Source organism: Halichoerus grypus, chromosome 8, assembly GCF_964656455.1.
Source record: "Halichoerus grypus chromosome 8, mHalGry1.hap1.1, whole genome shotgun sequence".
NCBI classification, from domain to species: domain Eukaryota; kingdom Metazoa; phylum Chordata; class Mammalia; order Carnivora; family Phocidae; genus Halichoerus; species Halichoerus grypus.
The window spans coordinates 65,172,805-65,189,979 of record NC_135719.1 but is presented as its reverse complement, the minus strand read 5'-3'; the positions used below and the strand labels follow the sequence as shown (position 1 = coordinate 65,189,979).

The 17,175-nt window shown below is 37.8% G+C and overlaps 1 pseudogene; it reads left to right on the top strand.

Moving 5' to 3' along the window:
- The first annotated feature begins 4,851 nt into the window (after positions 1 to 4,851).
- On the top strand, positions 4,852 to 5,745 carry LOC118526013 (jupiter microtubule associated homolog 2 pseudogene; annotated as a pseudogene).
- The last annotated feature ends 11,430 nt before the right edge of the window (positions 5,746 to 17,175 follow it).

The window sequence follows — 17,175 nt, the reverse complement described above, 5'->3', positions numbered from 1 at the left end:
GAAAAGGCTTGATAGTGAAGACTATTCTAGTTCTGGAAGACTGCCTGAGGAATGCATGCATCCCGAGGAACAGAATGTGACAATAGACACATGGTTGTACGCCAGGCTAGGTTGAGTGAAATTTACCATAACCATGAGTCAACAGCTCCTCAGAATACCAAGAGGTCTTGAACCTGGGCTGACTGGGACTAATTTGTGAGTTAGAAGTATGTCTTTGATAGCACCACCATTCTTCTTCCTTGGATGAGGTCCCTTCTTAGGGCCTTCATGCTGTCTGCCAACTACATAGAACCTTTACATCCCTGCCACCTAACTGTACACCCTTCCATCAAACAGACATTTCCATTTTTGCATTCCCATGGCAAACTTGCACAACATCCAACACCAGAAATTCTCAGTCAGTGTACCCTTAAATTTTTATCAAAGTTAAAATTTATTCTTGTAACTAAACTGCTTTTGCTTTCACTTATGAAAGAACAATTTGTTGAATAGTCTGGGAAAGGTCTAGAAAGCAAGGGAGCAAGACATAAACACTGTACTATGAGGTCAAGCTAACATCATGGAAAGGCAGAATGCTTACCAGGTCGTATGAGAACTTAGCCTCTTTATTATACAATAGAGATTAGTGTAGACAGTGAAGAGTTTTCAGAAAACAGAAGCATGGTACTAAAAGGGTAACAGCTGAGACACTACTAAATTCAGAAGTTCACATGCTTGGGGTGCTTGGGTGGCTCAGTCGTTAAGCATCTGCCTTCAGCTCAGGTCATGATCCCAGGGTCCTGGGATCGAGTCCCACATCGGGCTCCCCCTGCTCTGCGGGAAGCCTGCTTCTCCCTCTGCCTGCTACTCCCCCTGCTTGTGCTCTCTCTCTCTGTGTCAAATAAATAAATAAATAAAATCTTAAAAAAAAAAAAAAGAAAGTTATGTAGTATGTTAGAATGTGTTAAAGGCTGTGGAAAAAATATGAAGACCAAAAAAAGGGAGTTCAAGAAAGCAGAACAGAGGAAAATTAAAAAATCATTCATTCAATTTATTCATTAATTCACTCACTTAACCACTCAGCTAGCAGTTCTCAAGCATCTACTTTGTCCTCAATATTCAGAATACAAAGATGAATTAGACACGGCCCTGCTTAGTCTAGTTAACATACATGAACAACAGACACAGCCAAGCTGTTGTTTGTAAATTCTCTAATAAAAATGGGTATAGAGTGCTATGGGGACTTTCAATAATAGTTAGCAATTCAGGGATGGCTTCAGAGATAAACACCATGTGCATTAGATCTTAAGAACTGAGTAAGATTTAATCAGTTGAGAGGAGAGAAAGGACATTCCAGGCAACAAAAACAACTAATGCAACATCATGGAGATATAAAAGAGGACAGCAATTCAAGGAAAGCGAAAGATTTTGTTGTAGTGAAAGAGAAAGCTACAAGACAGAAAGCTAACAAGTTGGCGTGTGGTGGAGTCCAGTAGGGGTGGAGGAGTAGCTTTGCAGCAGATGAATTTGGAAAGGAATCCATCTAGCCAATATACATTAAGAGTTTCTACATACACGAATGCATTTGTATGCTGCCCTATATTTTGATCATACAAAACAGCAGGCTTAAAAGTACTGTGGAACAAAGCAGTATACTTTTGTGTTTACCATGGGTGTGCTTGGCTTTAACTAGACCCAGAATACAAAAATCCAAACTTACAAAACAGATAAAATAGGATGTGATTATTTTGTGAACAAAGGGATTCTTAACTTTATAAAAGGATTTACGTTCTTTGTTCTCAAGTACAAAAGTAGTGCCTGAGCTTGCCAACTCCCTGGATGTTAGGAGTCTCCCATAATGGAGCTATTCCTGATACTCTGACTCTTCAGCGGAAAGATTTTTTTTCCTGCTTTGTTTTTTAAAGTATATATATATATATATATATATATATATATATGTATATACAGAACCAGTTTTATAGAAGACATGAATTTGTATTCTCTATATTTAATAAACATGTGTTTATCACCCAGCCACCCTGGGTGATAGACATTTGGGAGGGTATGTGCTATGGTGAGCATTGTGAATTGTGTAAGACTGTTGAATCACAGACCTGTACCTCTGAAACAAATAATATCTTATATGTTAAAAAAAAAAAAAAAAGATGATGATAGTAGGAAGGGAAAAATGAAGGGGGGGAATCAGAGGGGGAGATGAACCATGAGAGGCTATGGACTCTGAGAAACAAACTGAGGGTTCTAGAGGGGAGGGGGGAGGGGGGATTGGTTAACCCAGTGATGGGTATTAAGGAGGGCATGTACTGCATGGAGCACTGGGTGTTACACGCAAACAATGAATCATGGAACAATACATCAAAAACTAATGATGTAATGTATGGTGATTAACATAACATAAAAAAAAATGTGTTTAGCTCCCAACCCTTCACTCTATTACCTATAAACAAACTGAAGGGCAGAAAGGGAAAAGAATCACTCAAAGTAGCCTTCATGGGGTCAGATCAGAACATCCTGGAGTTGGGGCGGCAGAAGTGCCAAATAAAGCTGATGGTGGAGGTGAGGGCCCCTGAATTTGTAGGAGACACCATGGGGCCTTTGGCACCAAGATTCCTGGTAATGATGGGGATATGAGGTACAGGAAACATGAGGAAACAAATGAGATAATCAAAATCTCATAAGGAACATACGTATCTGGAAGATAAGCTTACCAAATTCCTTAATACAGTGATGTTCCATGGGAATATCGTGTTGTCAGTCAGTGTTTTATCAGTTGTTATTCCTAAATATTTCAACTTTTAGAGAACTGTTGTATGTGTTTATTTTTTGATTTAAAGACAACACAAACAGATGGGGGGATGAGAAAAACGGGTGAAATGGAGAGGGAGATACAGGGTTCCAGTTATGGAATGAATAAGCCATGGAAATAAAAGGCACAGCATGAAGAATATAGTCAGTGATATTGTAATAGCATTGCATAGTGACAGATGGTAGCTGCACAGTGTAATGTATAAACGTGCTGAATCACTATGTTGTACACTTGAAACTAACATATCACTGTGTGTCAACTATATTCAAATTAACAAAATTTAATAAATAAGTTATAAACAAATAAAAATAACACAAGCAAAAGATTGGGGAATGACTTCTTCCAGGTATGTTTACTGCCACACTTCTTCAAAATACTAGTCTTAAAATGCCCTAATTTGTTAAAGACTCAGTTTAATGTTTGAGTTGATAGCAATAATTTAAAAGTAATATTTAAATATACTAATAAGGGTTCATATACACAAACCACTTACCATACTGACCAAATATCTGTTTTCCAAAACACTAAAATATGTGTGTATGAGTATGCATCTTCAATATCTAAAGGTTACATACTTAATGGTGAAAGACAGAATGTTTGCCCCTTAATACCAGAACAAAAGACAAGGATGTCTTTTCTTTTCTTCTTTTTTTTTTTAATGAGGTATTTTATTTTATTTTATTTTATTTTATTTTATTTTTAATTTAAATTCAATTAATTAACATATAGTGTATTATTAGTTTCAGAGGTAGAGTTCAGTGATTCATCAGTTGCATAGAACACCCAGTGCTCATTACATCATGTGCCCCCTTAATGTCCATCACCCAGTTACCCCATCCCCCTATCCACCTCTCCTCCAGCAACCCTGAGTTTGTTTCCTATGATTAAGAGTCTCTTATAGTTTGTCTCCCTCTCTGGTTTTGCCTTATTTTATTTTTAAGGATATCTTTTCTTAAAACTGATCAGTAGTCCTTAGCCAGTAAAATAAAGCAAGAAGAAGGCAAAATGCATTAAAAAAAAAAAGATAGAAGGATAGAAGTAAAATTTTCCCTATTCATAAATTATATGATTGTTGTTGGGGAGGAAAAATAATTTTTCTCTACTCTCTTTTGTTCTTGACTGAGACCCCCTGTATCAAAAGACAGATTCATAGGAGAAAAACAAACAGAAGTTTAATAACATGTGTACCTTCTATATACATGGGAGATACCCCAGAAAACGGAGTAATTCCCCCAAATGGCTTAAGCTAACAGCTTAAATACCATCTTCAGCTAACTACAAAAGAAAGATGTTGGGGGGCTGAGAAGAGGGGAGGCCTGCTAATTGGGGGATTACCAGGAAAAACACAGTAACAAGTAAGGGTGTGGTTGTTATGCAGATATAAATCCTTCCCTTCTCCACTGATAAGAGTTTCCAGAGAGTTAGTCATCTTTCTATTCCTTGCACAGAGAGGGAGCAACACTCTTACAGATGGAGGTTCTCTAATAAATGGAAATGTTTCTTACAAAAGGGCAACTTCTACTCTGTTTTTCAGAGGTTCTTCTGTGTCTGCACCTTCTTCCAAATTATAAACCTAAAATAATTCTTATGCCCAAGGCATATCTGGGGGTGGCAAATTCTGCTCCCCTTCATTGTCTACATAGAAAATACTAAGAAATATTGAAAAAAAGAAAACCCTGTGAGAAAAATAAGTGCATTTTTTTTTTATTTTTTTAAAGATTTTATTTATTCATTTGAGAGAGAGAATGGGAGAGAGAGCACGAGAGGGGGGAGGGTCAGAAGGAGAAGCAGACTCCCTGCTGAGCAGGGAGCCCGATGCGGGACTCGATCCTGGGACTCCAGGATCATGACCTGAGCCGAAGGCAGTCGCTTAACCAACTGAGCCACCCAGGCGCCCGAAAAATAAGTGCATTTAACAAGGTTGCAGAATAAAAAGTCAACATAAGAAAAGTAATTGTATTTCTACATATTAACAACAAACAATTGGAAAATTAAGTTAAAACTAAGGCCAAAAAAAATTTAACAATGTTTGGAGGAGGCACCTGGCCATGGGTGACGTGTTCCAGGGTCCAGGGAGTGAGGGCGGCCAGTCGGCTCCAGGGCCATGAAGCCCTTGGGAGGAGAGGGAGCAATCTTTTTGGAAGCTGCTCCTTGGAGCAGGCCCAACAGGATGGCATCTAGTATTTTTGGACCCACTGAAGAGCCTCAGAACATACTGAAAAGGACCAATCCTCCAGAGGGGAAAGGAAGTAGTATCTTTGACGAATCAATGCCTGTGAAGGCTGTGTCTGAACCCACCTGGTGGGAAGACCAGTGGTATTTTGGGTCCCCCAGTCTCTGCCACTTCACCTTTGGCACACCCAAACAAACCCAAGGACCACGTGTTCTTGTATGAAGGGGAAGACCCCAAATCGGCCCTTAAAGCTACAAGGAGCACCTTGCCCAGAGAAGAGCCGGGTGACAAGGGCAGCCCTGGAGAAGCGGGCTGAGCCCAGCAGCCTGTGCCCATGCCCACGGGTGACAGCCGCGAGCCCAGGTTGGGCCCGCAGTCTGCTTCTCAAAACAAAGTCCTGAGCCTGTCTGGAGGTGGCTGCTTCCCCTGTAGCCAGACAAGACACCAGAAAGGCAGGATTTCAAATAGAGTTTCTTTTAGCCCAAAGGAGGGGAGATGCTCTGTTGAGTATCTGAAGCTGCTGCTCAGGCTCCATTGGCATCACAGAGCCGTGGAGCACCCCGCCTTCCTGACCGCTGCCAAGAGACATGTCCTGGTGGGGATAAAATGTGACTTCCTGTGTGCGTACTCCTTTATAACTGCAGATGTGACAGGACTCTATGAGGGGCTCGAGGGCAGGTGGTACAAGGCCACGGTGCGACCTGGTGACTCGGAGTTGCCTATGGCCTCATTGCACCAGCTGGCTGACCTGGGGTCCAGGAATCACTAAGTAACAGAGTTTACAGCCTTGGCAAGAAAATAAAAAACCACCTTGTCTGTTGCTGTCGGATAGAGGAGCAAAGCTGTAAGCCAAACACTAATGGCAGGGAGTGAGCGTCTCTGGCCGGTCCCTGGGATGCTCACACCACACCGTTCACTGTGGCGTGGTTTCTGACCCTGGGACTACAGCTGCTGGCCCCCAGCAGCTCCTCTCCAGTCAGTCCCATGCGTGTTGCTCTGTACTCTTCTTGAGACACTTCAGTTGCTTGTCCTCAACAACTGTTTTTTTTTTTTTTTTTGAAGATTTTATTTATTTATTTGACAGACAGCATGAGAGCGGGGAGGGGCAGAGGGAGAAGCAGACTCCCCGCCGAGCAGGGAGCCCGATGTGGGACTCCATCCCAGGACACCAGGATCATGACCTGAGCCAAAGGCAGACGCTTAACCAGCTGAGCCACCCAGGCGGCCTATCCTCAACAGCTGTTAACAAAAACCAAAAAGTTGTTTTCAGTCTCAGCTTTACGGAAAGATTTTGTGCCCTCATGCTCTGAGGTACTCTATTTCTGGCATCTAAAAGCTTGGCCAGATCTTACTAGCATTCTCTGTCTTTCTTTTCCAGGCTGATTTTGCTGTGAATGATTCCCTTCTTTTCTCATCAGGCTACAGTCTAAGTCTTTGCCCATCACCAATGATGTGGACAGCTCCTTTCACAAGTCACAGTTCTTCCTGTTTAGAAGGCCCCCTGACTTCTAAACTCTGTCCACATGCATCCAGATAAAAGGGGTTATTTAAATCCTTTATCTATCTTACTTTATTCCTATTGATGGTGGGAAGAAGAGATGCTCCAGAACCTTGGGTTCTTGGGTTTGAATCTTTAATAATTAAAGAGCTCTTCTAAAATACCAGCTTTACATAAGTGACTGTTGACTCTGATCTGTTTCTGATACCTTTCTAGGATAAAGTCATTTGCTCCGATACAGCAAAGAGGAAGAAAAGTTTGCTTAGCACTCTTTATAAAACTTTGCAGAGCCTCTGGACCATATTCAGTTTCCAGAAGAGACCTGGAGACCTTGGGCCAGAAGATTGAGTAGTTTGATAAGGAAGTCTCAAGCGGCCAAGTCCATGATTCTTGCCAGGAAAGATAGTGGGCTGGCCAGAGTCATTTTGCTTTAACCCCTCAGGCAAAGAGTTTCTCCCATTTGGCCCCTAAAGGGCTACAGTCTCAGTTCTTATACTTCAGTCATGTTGGACCAACAGTTAACAGAGGACAGGGTTTGGGTGGGGGTGGCTATTGGTATGAGTGCCTATAAAGCTAATGCCAGGTGCTAAAAATACCTGCATTGTTGTTACAATTTTGAAAAGCAACAACATTATTTAGTCACAGTCACAGAGGCCTAGACACTTAAGTGCCTGCAGGAGTGAGCTATCTACTGAGCTCCACCTCTTACACCTGGAGCATTGAAGAGATCTGCGCATGGTTTTGTTAAACAAAAACCGATTTCCCCCTTTTCAACTGCCCTGTTCACTCATAAGGAGTCAAGAAACTCATTCCTTGCTACTCTCTCAAGTACTTCCTGTCTCCACCCTTCAAATGGCCATTTATAAGAAAGTTTTTTCTTATAAATCCAGAGCATTTTTTCTCCCATTAAAAAATGTTGTAAGTGGTGGTTAGGGTTTAACCCCAAACACGCTAACTTGCTTAATAGCGCAATGTTCTAATGGTTGAAATGAACTGCCATTTATAACTATGTTTTGTTTTGCTTTTTAATATGCAAGAAAATGATTTGTGAATTTCAAGTTGGATTGCCAGGAACCCTGACCTGTAGTGCTGGCCCCTGTGGCGTCCCCCCTGCCCTCAATGTCCACCCAGTGAGAGGAAGAGCTCTCTAGTTCTGTCCACTGGCAGGGAGCTTGGGTGGAGATGGAGGAGGCAGATGTGGGAATGGAGGTGAACATGAACTGTAGCAAGAGCCTCTGCACAGCAAGACAGATGCCCTGCCTCACTTTTCTTCCCATCTTTCCCTCCCTGGGGCCATAGAAATGGGTTTAGAGTGACTGGTAGTATGGTCACTGGGAGAAGTAGAAGAGGAGTTTCTGCTGCTCCTGTGAGCCCAATGGGGGTCACCATTTATATTTGGAAAATGCTCTATATATTAGGGACTTCCTGTATTTGGAAGATTCATTAACTCTTAGCATCTTTTTCTCAACTTCTACGCTGCATTGAAAAATTATTAGTCTGTATTTTTATTAAGCCTTAAAACTTTTAAAAAGTTTTTTTATAAGTTAAAATAGTTGGTGCCAACCATTTTCTAGAGCTGTATCAAAAACAAGAAGGCTATACTCACATCACAATATAGTTTTGATAGGGACATTTTGTTGTTTTTACAAAGCAGGATTGGGTATAACTATTGAATGAAACTTAGCAATCATGTAAAAAAAAGAATTTAACAATGTTTAATTAACATTAAAAGAATATCTAAATAAACAGAATGATAAACCATTTTCAAAAACTGAAAGACTCAAACTGTTAAAATGTTCATTTTCCCCAGATTAATCAATTTATTCAATGAAATCTCAAATTTTTAGTAGTCTTTTTTGTTGATGAACTGATTCTAAAATTTATTTGAAGAAGCAAAGGACTTAAAATAGTCAAAATCTTGAAGAAGAACAAAATTGGAGGATGTACATTGCCTGAATTCAAGACTTATAATATAGTTACAGCAATCATGATAACATTGTATTGCTAGAACGATAAACTTACAGATCAATGGAACAGAACAGAGATTCCATAAATAGATCATACATGTATGATCAAATAATTTTTGGAAAGGTGTCAATTCAATTCAATGAAGGAAAAAAGTCTTTTCAACAAATGTGCTAAAGCAACTGGGCATCCCTATTGAAATTAATGAGCCTCAACCCAGTGTCTCATTATATGCAAAATTTAATTTGACACGAACCAGACCTAAATGTAAAAGCTAAAACTCTAAACTTTCTAGAAGAAAACAGAAGGGGAAAACTTCATGACCCTAAATTAGGCAAAGATTTATTAGATAAGATAACATAAAAAAGAGATAACAATCTTCACCTACATTAATATCTTCCTATCTTCAAGTGACATTATCAAGACAATGAAAAGGCCATCCATTGACTGGGAGAAAATATCTGTCATACCTGTATCTGACAAAAAAAGCTTGTATCCAAATCGTATAAAGACTCACTATAACTCAACAATAAAAAGTCAACCAACCCAATAAAAAATGGGCACTCATGTGGACACATATGCAAGAAAATATCCCCAACAAAAATCTTCATTTCTTTTAACTGTTACCATCATAGCCTGAGCCCCAGGTTTTTTGTCATAATTATTTTTGGTGATAACAACCCAGTGATAATACCCAAGCAGAATCTGCTGAAGTGAAGGCAGAGAAACCCCACATATAAAGATAATAAGGTTTTAATGGCTATTCTATTCTCACACGTACCCAGCCCATTACAGAGCTATCATTTAGCTTTATAGCATCACAATCATATAAAGGTTAACTGCAATGCTTCATGCTCTTTCCCTTATCCTGGAATTTTCCCAGGGCTATCCACTGAAGAGCAGATTGATCTCATCTCAAACCCAACAGAATTGGGATAGGAATTTTACATCGATTTAACCAAACAGACTGGCAAAATGCGATCCCTTTGCTGCATAAACAAAGACGTACCTAGAAATGTTATTGTATTAGTGTATTTGAACACTACATCTAATCAGAGCATAATGATTTAATTACTGTTTTATTATACAGGTAAGTAATGTCTATTAAATCAAGCCTCTTAAATGCCATTCATGCTTACATGATCCTATAAAAGAAGTTCCTGTTAGTTTTCTTAATAGAGGAAAAGCTATAAATAGGCACATCTCAAATTATGCAAGTATCACCCTGAAATTTATAAACCATATTATTAAAATTGAATCCATTTCATCTCCATTAATGTTTTAAATTTGAACTTTTTTTCTGAATTTGAAAGTAATACATGCTCGGGGCGCCTGGGTGGCTCAGTCGTTAAACATCTGCCTTCGGCTCAGGTCATGATCCCAAGTCCTGGGATCGAGCCCCGCATCGGGCTCCCTGCTCGGCGGGAAGCCTGCTTCTCCCTCTCCCACTCCCCTCGCTTGTGTTCCCTCTCTCGCTGTGTCTCTCTCTGTCAAATAAATAAATAAAATCTTAAAAAAAAAAGAAAAAAGAAAGTAATACATACTCATAAGAAAAAATAGAGTATGCAAAAATGTAAAGGAGAAAAAAATTTCACTTAACCAAGTGATCCAGAAAAAATCATTAAAATTTTCAGTGTTACTTTTTAGTACTTTTCATGACTTCTGTTTGTATACCTGAGATCATATAGTGACACATTTTTATGTTGCCTTTTTTATCGACCAGTACATGAATTATATATGTTAATTGCCTACTTAGGTTTAAAATAGGGGTAATTTTGTGTACACATTTTGGATAAACTGAAAATTAGAAAGACTGAAACAAAACATAAATTCCCACAGCCAAGAGATGAGTTTTACTGTACATTGTATTTCCATTGAATTCTTTTTCCATGCCATTATTACTATTTAGCATGTGTATGAAGTTTTAGGTCCTCAACTAATTTAATAAGCATATTGTACACATTTTTATTACACCCCTTACTAGCACTAGACTGTAATTTCTAAAACCCATCAAATTGTTTAATGATATATGGTTTTTGTTATATTAATCTCTATTGCTTTGTTTCTAATGGGGTTAGATATGTTTTTGAGGTTAGACATGTTTTCATACATTCTTTGGTGTTTCTCCAATGGGGTTTTACCACTTTCTTAATAGTTTGTCACACTTTCTTTGAAATTACGATATCAACTTTTGTCTGGCATATCAGTTGCAAAGTATTTTCCCACTTTGCCTTCTAATATGCTTAGTTTTTTGCCATACAGATGTTTTAAAATGATCAGGCAATCCAATAGATCTCCAGTTGTGTAATTTCATATATTGCTTTCAAGTTTAGAAAGCCTCTATGTACCCAGCCCTTTGCTGATATTTGCTGACATTCCTTCTTTTAAATAAGTTTATTTCCTAGATATATACTTATTTTCAATAAGTATATATACAATATAATAATAAATAATATATATAATATATACAATATATTATATAATATATAAAATATATAATATATATCAATAAGTATATATATACTTATTTTCAATAAGTGTATTTCCTAGGTATGTCCATTATAAAATCCCTACATATTTATATCTATTCACTTTATTTTTTTTTCTACTTACTAATCCATTACTTTCCCTTTTCTTGCCTTCCTTATGGCTGCCTTTTTAAAAACTTTCTAGCTTCTTAAATAAGATGCTATCTCATTCATTTATCTTTCTTAAATCATAGCCCGTAGGGATGTAAATTTATCTTTGACTATTTTGGACTATTTTGGACTATCCTAGAAATTTTGATATATTCTATTCTCATTTCAATTATTTTCTAAAGACATTTTAATTGCATTTTTTATTCCCTCTTTAGCTAAATTGCTATTCAATGGAATCTTAATTAATTTTTAGTTTTGTGCATATTTGGACAAAAGATGTAAACTAGCCCATCATGTTACCATTTTTTAAAAGTTGAGGGTTTTTCATGGCTTTGGATAGGATTAAATTTTATAAATATTTCTCATACATTTGACAAAATATATATTTTCTATTTGTGAGCATAAATTTATATTGTTCATAAGTGTTTGTGCTTATTTACTTTGTATCTTCATTTGCCACATTACTAAGATAAAGCATCTCACTATAATGGTTTTTGAAGTCAAATTATTTGTAATATTTTTGTTGCTATATTTTATGTGTATGGAGATTTATTGTTGTTATCCCTTCACAATGGATTTTATTAAGAGAATTACCCACTGTCCCATTCAATGTTTTTTTTTCTCCTTGAATTCCATTATGATATTGTTATTGTGACTTTTGCTTCCATCTTTTTTTTTTTTGCATTTACTGTTAAGAGGAGAGTTTAACTCACATATAAATGTCATAATAAATATGTTTAATCTTAGTTCTTTTATTTGATGCCTTCTCTATTTTTTTTGGCTTACTAGGTACTTTGTATTTTTGTGGGGTTTTTTTTTTTTTTTTTGGTAGCCTTTGTTTATTTGCTTTTACCCCCTACATTTGCCAAGTAGAAATTTTATTTTTAGAGTTGGTTGGACAACTTGGAGTTGTCCATAGGTTTAACAAATATTTAAATGAACATCTTACTTTTTGAAAGTAATTTCTTAGAAAATGCATTTAAAATAGATATATTTAAACTGAAGACCCAAATGATACTATATGTAGTTGGAGTAGGGCACAGCATAATGTATGGCTGATAGATCTCAGTAAACTACTGAAAAATGTAACTATTATGAAAACAGGTCTATGGTTTGTTAATAAAAATATTTATTATAATTGCAATTATGCTAGAATTCCTAGAAGGAACAAAAAAAATGAATCAAAGAGATGATTTTCTTGCCACTATTTTCCCAACAAAATGTTATGACATCCTCTTTAGGATCATGCTGCAAACTACCAGCCATATTTCAACTCATGCATTTTAAAATATATTTAATAATTTCCTATTATGTTTGAGGGACTCACGAACAAATTATATATGGTTCCTACCATTATGAAACATACAGCCTCGTTGGGGACACAGATAATAAACAAGTAAAAAAAGGAACACACACAGACGCACACACACACATAAACACACACACCTCTTGTCTTCTGAAAAATTTTCAGGTGTATTTTAATGAGGTGGAAATAAACCTCATATATTAAGTAATATATGTGAATAAGCCCATATATTAACATGGAAGTTCTAACTTAAATTTTATCTTCAGTGATGCTTTATTTCCACTGCTTGCCTTCCAGCTAGTTATAATCCTTAATATATTCACTTGGAATTTCCTCTGTCAGAATTTCTGCTAACACTTAATACATTGTCTTTCACAGAGCATATGCAACTTAGAGATATTTTAGGCCCAGGACAGTAAATACAGGCACTGATGCCACACTCCCACCTCCCAAGCCCATGGCAGACACTGGCCATCAGTACTGATGCCAATTTATTTTAAAGCTAAATATAGCCCAGGAATCACTTTTACCATAGCATTCTAGTTTGTACTAACCACCTAAAGTTTTTGAACATGAGATGAGACCTATTAGAAAAAGTTTTGTTTTGGAGTGAGCAAACTTATTGCTAACTAAAACTTAAAAATATAAAATAATTAGTAGGTCTGTATTTGTAAGAATCTTCTTGAGTAACAATTTTGTGGGTCAGAATTTTCAAACAGGGATTAATTTGAAAGTGAGGCAAATCAAAATATATTCTACCATACTAGTTATTCTTAGTCCTATGCCTCTTCCAGCTCAATTTTTTAGGACTGTTATTTGGAGATCCTGAACTAGAACTGTGGCATTACATATCTGTACCCTAACTATATTATCTCAGAACAACACTCTCCTTCTTTTGGTACAGATCCTTTCTTCAATTTATTTTTTTCATACAACTCACCCTTCATTTCTCATGTCATTAAGCATTACACTCTGTTATAACCACAAGGCAATGAGAAGGCTGAACATCACTGTAGTCACAAAAGGCTTATTTAAGAATAGACATTGCACAATTGACGGTCTTATTATTTATTCAACAAGTATTTGTTGAGCATCTTCTATGTGTTGGGCAATGTGCTAGGCTCTTAAGATAAGTCACTCAATAGTACTGAAAAGCTTTCAGGCCACTGTAGGGCTTTCTAGGTGGGCAAGGCAGCGATGGAGCCAACCAATAAAGTGGACAGTAAACTATGCTATTAGAAGGTGATTTGGGTCTAAAAAAGAGCAGAGCAGATAAAGGAGATTGGGAAATACTGAGATTGGTGGTGGGGTGCATTTCTATATAGGGCCTTATGGAGAAGATGAAATTTGAGCGAAGATTTTAAAGAGGTAAAAGAGTTAGCCATGCATACAGCTGAAGGAAAGATGTTCCAGGCACAGGAAACGGCGGGTCTGGTGTGTGTGAAGAACAACAAGGATGCCAATGTGGCTAGAGTAGGGCAAACATGAAGGAGAGTAGGAAATGGCAGGGGAGGGGAAGGGCAGACAACTTAGGGCATGTCACTTTGCACAGACAATCGAAGTGGTACACAAAAAACAAAGATAGATATTAAATATGTTAATGTAATTAGCTCACTTAATTTAATTAAGTGTGGTTAGTAGATTTTACACCAAAGGACAATAGGAACCTGATTCCCTACAGGAATCCCCTCTCACTTTTCAGCCCTTTAAAAATTTTCCCCTTCACTCCTTTAATTAAACAAGACTCGCAGAGTCCTATTATTTGAACGTTCTATTTCCCTAGTCTTTGCAAACTGCCTTAACCTTACCCACCTCTTTTCTAAATGCAACCTACATAACAAATTTTCACATTCAGAACTTGTGTTTTCCTACATTGAACATAATTACCTTTGAAGCGTTTTGTGATATTTCTTCAAAATAAATTATCTTACAGGGCATTTTGGGCTCCAAGTATGACCTAAAACAATTGGTTTGACTTCATTGCATCCTTGGCATGTGAACTGAAGTGGACATCATTAAAAATGCTAATGGTGCCCCATGTGTTCCCTTTAGACTTCTCTGCTGCTGTTGACACATGATTTCATGCAAACTCAACCAGCAACCTAAAGTGTCTCTGTATATCTCCTGCATTTGTTCCAAGAGTGAGTCTCAAGTCTGAGGGAGGCAGAGTGATGCCTGGAAATTCAACTGACATGAGGAAGACACGGGCCTCCTCCCATGCCCTCCATCGTTCCAGAAATAGCCATGCTCCAGCCTTGCTCGAGAGGCCACGGCATTGAGTGACACCACGCGCAGCTAATGTGTGACCCAGCAACTCTCAGCCAGCACTGTGGAGGATACACTAAGATAAGGCGGCTCTCACATTTTTAGCATTTGTACAATGTTTTATAAATTTCAAAACACACTCATGATTTTACCCTGCAAATCTGCATAATATGTTGCCTTTAGTTTTTCTAATTGGAAATAACTGGAGAGCCAAAACTTACATATGTAAAATAGACAATAATCAAGTTCTAAACCCTGCAGCTCCAGCCATAATTGCATTCTCATGGTGTGGAATCAGCATAACTAGTTTTAAATCCTGACTCTGCCACTGACTAAATCCATGACTCTGAATAAATTACTAAAACTCCCTGTGCTCCGTTTCCTCATCTGCAGTTTTGGGCCAATTGGAAATTAGCAAGCATTATGCAAGGAGAGACTTAATAAATACCTACACATTAGGGCTTTTCCTCTCAGAGTCCCCCTTTTTGGATGCTTAAAGATGCTTAGGCTAGACAACAAAGTAACGAAAGGCGAGATGGAGGGAAGCCCTAGAGGTAAGAGGCCATGGTGAATGTTCCAGCCACAACAGATCTTCCAGCTGAATGTACCCACCTGAGGGACCTCAGCCATACTGTGTGGAACAGAAGAACCATCTGAGTGACCCCGATAAACCCACACAATTGTGAGAAATAATGAAACATTGTTATTTTCAGCTACTAAGTTTTGGAGTGATTTGTTAGCAATAATAGACAACTAAAAGAGTCAACATATTCTTCTTTTGATTTAATATTTAAACCACTTAGAAATTACCATTGCAATATATTTTTATTTATTATATTTGTTTAGACAATAGCAAGTCAAGGAGAGAAGAAAAGTTCTATTACTGGACCTGGAAATGGATATAGGAATTAGGTATTATAAGGTGATAAAAAGTTATTAATATCTGGCAGTAGAATTTCTCTTGGGCTCAGAAATGCACTTGTTTAGAAAAGAGAAAATTCCTTGGTAAGTGTGTCAGGTAGGATTAGGTTTGACAGCATAATGGAAAAAACACAGATAACACAACAATGGCTTAAATAAGATAGATGTTTATTCCTCTTGCATTCATAAACAAAACCAAAGGAAGACAGTCCAGAACTGACATGGTAGCCTCTGGTTTTCTGGGACCCAGGCCTTTTCTATCCTGACACTCTGCCATCTAATGGCTTTGCCTCATGGCCCATGGTGGTTGATCAGGCTCTGAAATTCAGGTCTGTATTTCAATTAGCAGGGGAAAAAAACAGAAGGGTGGAGGAACAGAAAACTGCACAAAACTGTTTACATCTCAAGGAAATGAAGTTAAAAGACCACACATAGCTCTAAGGAATGAAGAGAAAGGTATTCTTTTATACAGCTATGCAATATATGATGTACACCCTGCATATGGCCAATAGCACTTCACAAAGACTACCTTATTCAAATTACTTTGTATGAAAGGAATGTGTATGTGTGTTTGTAATTTGGTGAAAAGACAGTTATATATGAGAAGATGGGGATAGAGAGTGACAACAATGTGAGAGAAAATCCCAGAAGGGGAAGTGGCTAACACAATGTAAGCCTCCCAAAGGTTTCTGAAGAAATTTTGGAGAGGACTTCATACTTTGAGAGTCTGCAAAATAGAGATTCAAGCAATCATTTCTTTCTTTCTTTTAAAAAAGATTTTATTTATTCATTTGAGATAGCGTGAGAGAGCACAAACAGGGGGAATGGCAGAGGAGAGGGAGAAGCAGGGTCCCCGCTGAGCAGGGAGCCCGATGCCAGACTCGATCCCAGAACCCTGGGATCATGACCTGAGCTGAAGGCAGACACTTAACTGACTGAGCCACCCAGGTGCCCCACAATAATTTCTTTCTTTACTTTTTATTATATACATTTTAAAACATCCACAAGATTAGAAGTAATGACATAATGAATCCCCACATATCCATCACCCAGTTTCAGTAATCTTAACAGATGGCTAATCTTGTTTCATTTGTACACCACTGACTTTTGCTCCCTCCCAACACCGAATTATTCTGAAGCAAATACCAGACATCATATCACAAGCTAATGTTTTCTAGATCACAAAGGACCAAAGGCCCTGAAAGCATCTGGAGTAAACGTGGAAAAATGCATGAAGTTAATGATTGTGGAGTCAAAGAGAGGAATTGGGCAACAGTCAGAGAAAATAGTGGAGAGTATGAGCAGTTGAGAATTGAATAAAAATGAAATATCTGAAGAACTTTAGGGTAAGTAAGTAACCAATATAAAAATAGGAAAAAGACTGCATGGATAACATAAAAGACAAAGCAGTGGATTTGTGAAATAGTGAAAAAGGCACACAAAAAGAGAAGAGGAAATTATTCAGGTTACAGAATGTTCAAGGAGTCGCCGACTGGGTAACAAAGGAAGACTTAAAAGATAAAGATGAAAGGGAAAAGTAGAGAGGTCAATGGCAAACACTGCTCATTATTTGCCTGATATCCATTCTCTTCTCTCTCCTGAGTA